The sequence below is a fragment of the Mandrillus leucophaeus genome, unplaced genomic scaffold, assembly GCF_000951045.1.
Source record: "Mandrillus leucophaeus isolate KB7577 unplaced genomic scaffold, Mleu.le_1.0 Scaffold568, whole genome shotgun sequence".
Classification (NCBI taxonomy): Eukaryota; Metazoa; Chordata; class Mammalia; order Primates; family Cercopithecidae; genus Mandrillus; species Mandrillus leucophaeus.
Genome location: NW_012106119.1, coordinates 130717 through 136774, shown reverse-complemented (window position 1 = coordinate 136774; position 6058 = coordinate 130717). Strand labels below are relative to the sequence as shown.

At 46.4% G+C, this 6058-nt stretch overlaps 1 pseudogene; it reads left to right on the top strand.

The window, feature by feature from the left end:
- The first annotated feature begins 1234 nt into the window (after positions 1-1234).
- LOC105552621 overlaps positions 1235-6058 on the top strand; it is a 43960-nt pseudogene continuing 39136 nt past the window's right edge.

The following is a 6058-nucleotide window of genomic DNA, read 5'->3' as shown; positions in this document are numbered from 1 at the left end:
AAGAAGAAAGGTGGCTGTCTGCAAGCCAGGAAGAGGTCCCTGTCCCAGAACTGAGTTGGCCGACACCTTGATCTTGGACAAATAAACTAATGTTTAAACCACACAGCCTATGGTGTTTTTTATGGTATTTGCCTATGGTATTATGGCCATCTGATTTGACTGATGCAGAGATGGTTCCAGAATAATGTAGCCTGTATGTAAGTGTGATGCCATGAAAATAAATGTGGTAGTTCATTCCTTTATATAAAGATAGTGCTGTGAGCCCAGGGCCTTTGCTCATGTCTTGGTTGAGTCGTGTCTTCTTATAATAGCTTCCTAATTTCTCTTTTCCCCCTCTAATTTATATTATATATCTGGATTAAATCATATATGGTATGATTTTATACTTTATGTCTATACAAACTTTTAGTGATTTTATTTCATTTTATTTGATTTTTGAGACATGCCCTTGCTCTGTTGCTCAGGCTGGTATGCAGGCGTGCCATCACAGCTCACTGTAACCCTAAATTCCTGGGCTCAAGTGATCCTCCTGCCTCAGCCTCCTGAGTAGCTGGGACTACAGGTTTGCTATCCTGCCTAGCTAATTTTTAAATTTTTTGTAAGGACAGAGTCTTGCTGTGTTGTCCAGAGTGGTTTCAAACTCCTGGCCTCAAGCAGTCCTCTTGCCTCAGCCTCTCAAAGCACTGGATTACAGGCATGAGCCGCCGCACCCGGCCCAGTGATTTTTTGTTGTTAAGATCGAGGACGGGTTCCCTGGCTTGGCACTCAAGGCTTATGATCTGGGCGTGATATGCAAGTTTGGGTTTCAGTGTTTCCATTCCCACCATCAGCCTTGCACTCCAGCTTGTTGCCTAAGCCCTGTTCTGAAGCCCAGCCTGAGAACGGTACTTAGAATTTATACCTTCTCATCTCTTCATCTTCTTCACCTGTGTTCTTATCTCCATCTGGGACATCGTCTTCGCCTGTGTTCTTATGTCCATCTGGGACATCATCTCCACACTTCTGCCTCTTTAAATCTTCTCCATCCTTCAAGACTTGAAATACTCACTTCCTTTACATGATCCCCGCTCTGACATCCAAGCTAGAATTAATCTTGCTTCCTTTGAACTCTGGTAGTGCTTAATGTTTTTCATCCTTTATACAGCAGTCCTGTGTGTTAGACATTATTATTCCCCCAGTTTTTCATAGTTACTTTGAAAATATTTACTGTTGTCATATAGTTTGAATATGTAATATGAGCGGCATTCAAAAGGTCCTGGAGAGTGAAAGGAAGTCCTACTCCCATCACTGCCCTGTGACCACTGTTGCCAGTTTTTGTTTGTTTGTTTTTCCAAGACAGAGTCTTGCTCTGTCACCAGGCTGGCATGATCTCAGCTCGCTGCAACCTCCACCTCCCGGGTTCAAGCGATTCTCCTGCTTCAACCTCCTGAGTAGCTGGGACTACAGGCGTGCACCACCACACCCAGATAATTTTTGTGTTTTTAGTAGAGACGGGGTTTCATCATGTTGGTCAGGATGGTCTGGATGTCTTGGCCTCATGATCCACCTGCCTCAGCCTCTCAGTGCTGGGATTACACGCGTGAGCCACTGTGCCCAGCCTGTGTGTCTTATTTTTAAAAACATAGATGTTGGCATAAGATAAACACTATTCTCCACCAGTTCCCCACTGGTAAGTATTTAGGTTGTTCCCAGCCATTTGGATTAATCAATGCTGAGTTGTACATAATTCTTGCGTATTTCCGTGAATATGTTCATAGGATGCATTGCTAGAAATGGAATTGTGGGATCCAGGGTTCTGCGCATTTTAAATGTTGATGGGTGTTGCTGGATTCCCTTTCCTTAGGGCCATACCGTTATCTCATTGTCAACGTATAAGGGCGCCTATTTCTATTTCCTTGCCAACAGTTTCTTCTCATCTGTTTTGTTTAACATCACACACACACACAAATAGCCCCCTTGTTCCAAAAACATGGACATTTTACATTTCTAATTGAAGTGTGCACACACTGATGGAAGCTCTGTGTTGCAGTGATGTGTGCTGCTAGGATTGTGGCTCTGTTTCGAATTTGCTAGCCAGGCTACGACTTTCCAGTCAGGTATTTTTTGTTTTGTTCATGTTGTTGCTGCTGTTAGGCCGGGGTAACCTGTGTGAATTTCCCTCCACTGCCCAGCCAGATTTCCTTTCCGGTGGACGGGCTTAGTGTCTCATCCGGCAGCCCTGTTTCCTGGTGATCTGGGCCAAGTGTCTCATCTGGCAGCAGCCCCGTTTCCTGGTGATCTGGGCCGAGTGTCTCATCCAGCAGCCCTGTTTCCTGGTGATCTGGGCCGAGTGTCTCATCTGGCAGCCCTGCTTCCTGGTGATCTGGGCCGAGTGTCTCATCTGGCAGCCCTGCTTCCTAGTGATCTGGGCTGACTGTCTCATCCGGCAGCCCTGTTGCCTGGTGATCTGGGCTGAGCGGCTCCATGAGAAGTTGCACCCATCTTCTCCAGTAGTGCCTCTTTTCACAGCAAGCAAAACATTTTCACCACGTTTGTAGCGGGACAGGCACTAGCTCTTCTCTGGGCATCAGGAGACCTGGCTTTGTTCTGGTTCGAGCAACAGCTGGTGAGTTACCAAAGACAAGTCGCATCTGGCCCCTGGTCCTTTGCTTTATAAATAGAATCACAGTCCAAGTAGGCATCACTGCCCTGGTCTCTTTGTGGTGCTGAGTGTTGTGGGGATGATGGCTAAGTGTCAGGGTGCATTTCCACCACTAGGGGATTACAGGCCAGCCGAAGACACAGGAGGAAAGCTAACAGCCCCGGGCAGGTACACAGAACCAGAGGAGTTTGGAAGGGTGGTTCCAAGCTCCTTGGTGTGATTGATGTGATCACAATAGACATTATATCTCTAAGTCTTGGGCCATTGGACCAAGAGAAGAGAGAGCTGGTGTTGAGTTGTAGCGAGAGGTGCGTGGTTCGTGTGCCTGCTGAGCCTGGTTTGGACTCAATTCCATTGAGTCCCATTCCATTTTACCTTCTGTTTCCACTTTTTTCATGCTCCTGCTTGTTTCTCCAGAAAAAATTGCAATAAATTCCTTTCAAAAACTTTACAAAAGCCATAGATGCTTATTGAAAATAGTTCAAATGATATGGAAGACAGAAAGAAAGTGTTTTTCTGTTGTGTGTTTGGATGAATGTGTCTTTGGGGTAGTCACTATTAACACTGGGTGTATTTCCTTCCAGATCTTTTCCAGTATACCTAGAAATGTATATGTACACTTTGTAAAAAACAAAATAGTGCCTGATAAACATTGAGTCCCCCTACTCCCACTCCGCAGTCTACGTGGACATCCTTTCATGATGATACAATGAGACCTGATCGACTCCTTTTGTTCGCTGGAGTGCTAGGTAATAATAGATACAGATAACTCTCCTTCAGTGGGCATTGACCATGTGGCAGGGTCTGTGCTCCAGGCAGGCTACATGAAGTGGGTCTTACGGCTTTTTACAACAATGCTATGGGTGAACACAGTAATTGTTAACATTTTGCAAATGATAGAATTGCAGTAGAGAGAAGCAAAGCTGCTTGCTCAAACTCATGGCACGATTCCCAACAGAGAGAGAGAACACTTTTAAAACAATTGTTGTTGTAGTCAGGTGATTTACGATCATTTCAAGAAATAGTGCATTCAGTGAATACATTTCAGGGTCTGGTACAGTCTGAAATTGCACTGGACTAGAGGTAAAGGGAGCGGTCCATTGGCCCTGGGCCCCTAGTGAAAGGAGGGAGGTCCCGGGGAGAGGGGGCATGGAGAGGAGGTGTCTGAACAAACCTTGCAACATCCATTTCTGCTGAGTCTGGTCCGAGGTCTGGGTCTTGACATGTACACTTTTCAGAGTTACTTGGTTTTGATTTTTGTCATGGCTCACCTGAGCAGCCATGGTTTCAAACTGCCTGGAGATGTGGTCTGGCAGGCCAGTGCTGTGCCCATCCTTCCCGCTCCTGCAGGAGGGAAGTCATCCTGGACTAGAGGGCTTCGCCTGTAATCAACTATCTCATAAGTGGGTTTGATGCTGGTTTCGCTAGGTCAGGAAATTTCCCATTTGGAAGGAAAACTGATACTTGTTTTTGGGTTTTGCTGAGGAGCCACAGGGTTTAGAGCGGGGGCTGGAAGTTTGTTGAGACACACGTGAGTGCACTCAAACATCTTCCATGAAACGTGGAAATAAAGACAGTGTTCCAGAGAGGTCCCTGGCTTTGGGATATAAATATTTCTGTAACAGAACGGCACTGGATGTCTGCTGTATTTTTTTCTCTGCTATTTTGGCAAGTTTTATTTGGGTGTGTGTCTCCTGTACAGAAGGTATGACATCAGTTTTTGCCACCAAGTATTTACAGCCGTTGGTGCCTCCTATGTGGGTCACTTTTGTGCCGTGGTTTCTTTGGGGAAATTGCTACCCAAAGCACATTGCCCATTTCAAGGTGCTCCTGGTTTCTGAACACCTGTGGCAGTGCCTTCCATGTGGGTGAAGCCAGCCAAGAAAGTACCCCTCCCCAGGAGGTGGGTACTGGTGATTGCCTGAGTCAGGAGGCCGGGGATGAGCCCTGGACTAGAACTTGTGACCGGCTGCTTTTCCTTCCCCTCCTCTCCCTCCTATTTTTCCACCACCCCCACTTTTAAAAAATTTCTTATTAAAAATTAAGCAATTATTTTGGTTTCCTTTATTCGCTATTCCTTGCTAATCGTATGTAGAGTGAGCCTGGGAAAGTGGAAAGGAAGGTTGTACTTGGCTTCAGATGATCCTAGCAGTCCCGCGTTGAGGGGCTTCCACCAGGCGGCATTGTCAAGTGGCGTTGTGGAGGTTCTCCTTTCAGTCCTCAGCGTTAACCAGCAGAGGCAGGTGCTACTTATTCCTGGTTAATGTTGGGGAAGTTGAGCTCAAAGTGGCTAAGGGAACTTCCCAAAGTCACATAGGAAGTAGCAGAGTAGAACCAAACACAGATTGTCTCTGAATCAGGCAGGTCGTCCAATTCCAAAATGGGCTGTTAATTTTTGGAGGTCAAAAAACTGAACAGACACAGATATTTCTTTCTTCTTCTTCTTCTTCTTTTTTTTTTTTTGAGCTAGGGTTTTGCTATGCTGCCTAGCCTGGTCTAGGCTCAAGCTGTCCTCCCACCTTAGCGTTCTGAGTGCTGGGCTTACAAGTTTGTGTGACCATACCCAACCGAACAGACATTTCTTGAAAGAAGACATACAAATGGCCAAAAAATATGTGAAAAAAATGCTCAGTATCACTTATAATCAGAGAAATGCAAATCAAAACTGCAGTGAGGTATCATGTCACCTGTTAGGATGGGTATTATCAAAAAGACAAAAAATAACAAGTGCTGGCGAGGATATGGAGACAAGGGAGCTCTTACACACTGTAGGGGAGTGTAAACTAGAGCAGCTGGCTGGGCGCGGGGCGCACGCTGATATCCCAGCACTTTGGGAGGCCGAGGCGGGCAGATCACCTGATGTCAGGAGTTTGAAACCAGCCTGGCCAACATGGTGAAACCCCGTCTCTACTAAAAGCACAAAAATTATCTGGGCGCAGTGGATCACACCTGTAATCTCAGCATTGTTGGGTGGCTGAGATGGGTGGATCACTTGAGGCCAGGAGTTCAAGACCAGCCTGGTCAAGGTGGTGAAACCCCATCTCTACTAAAAAATACAAAAATTTGCCGGGTGCAGTGGCGGGCGCCCGTAATCCCAGCTACTCGGGAGGCTGAGGCATGAGAACCACTGGAACCCGGGAGGCGGATGCTACAGTGAGCAAGCCGAGATTGCACCACTGTACTCCAGCCTGGGCAACAGTGAGACTCTGTCTCAAAGAGAAAAGAGAAAAAGAGTAAGAGTAAGCTAGGGCACCCACTATGGCAAACAGTATGGAGGTTCCTCAGAAAACTGCAAATGAAATTACAGTGTGATCCAGCAGTCCCACTACAGTGTAGATACCCAAAGAAAAGGAAACCAGTGTCGGAGGGGCATCTGCACCTCTGGGTTTCCTGCAGCACTGTTCACCATAGCCAAGA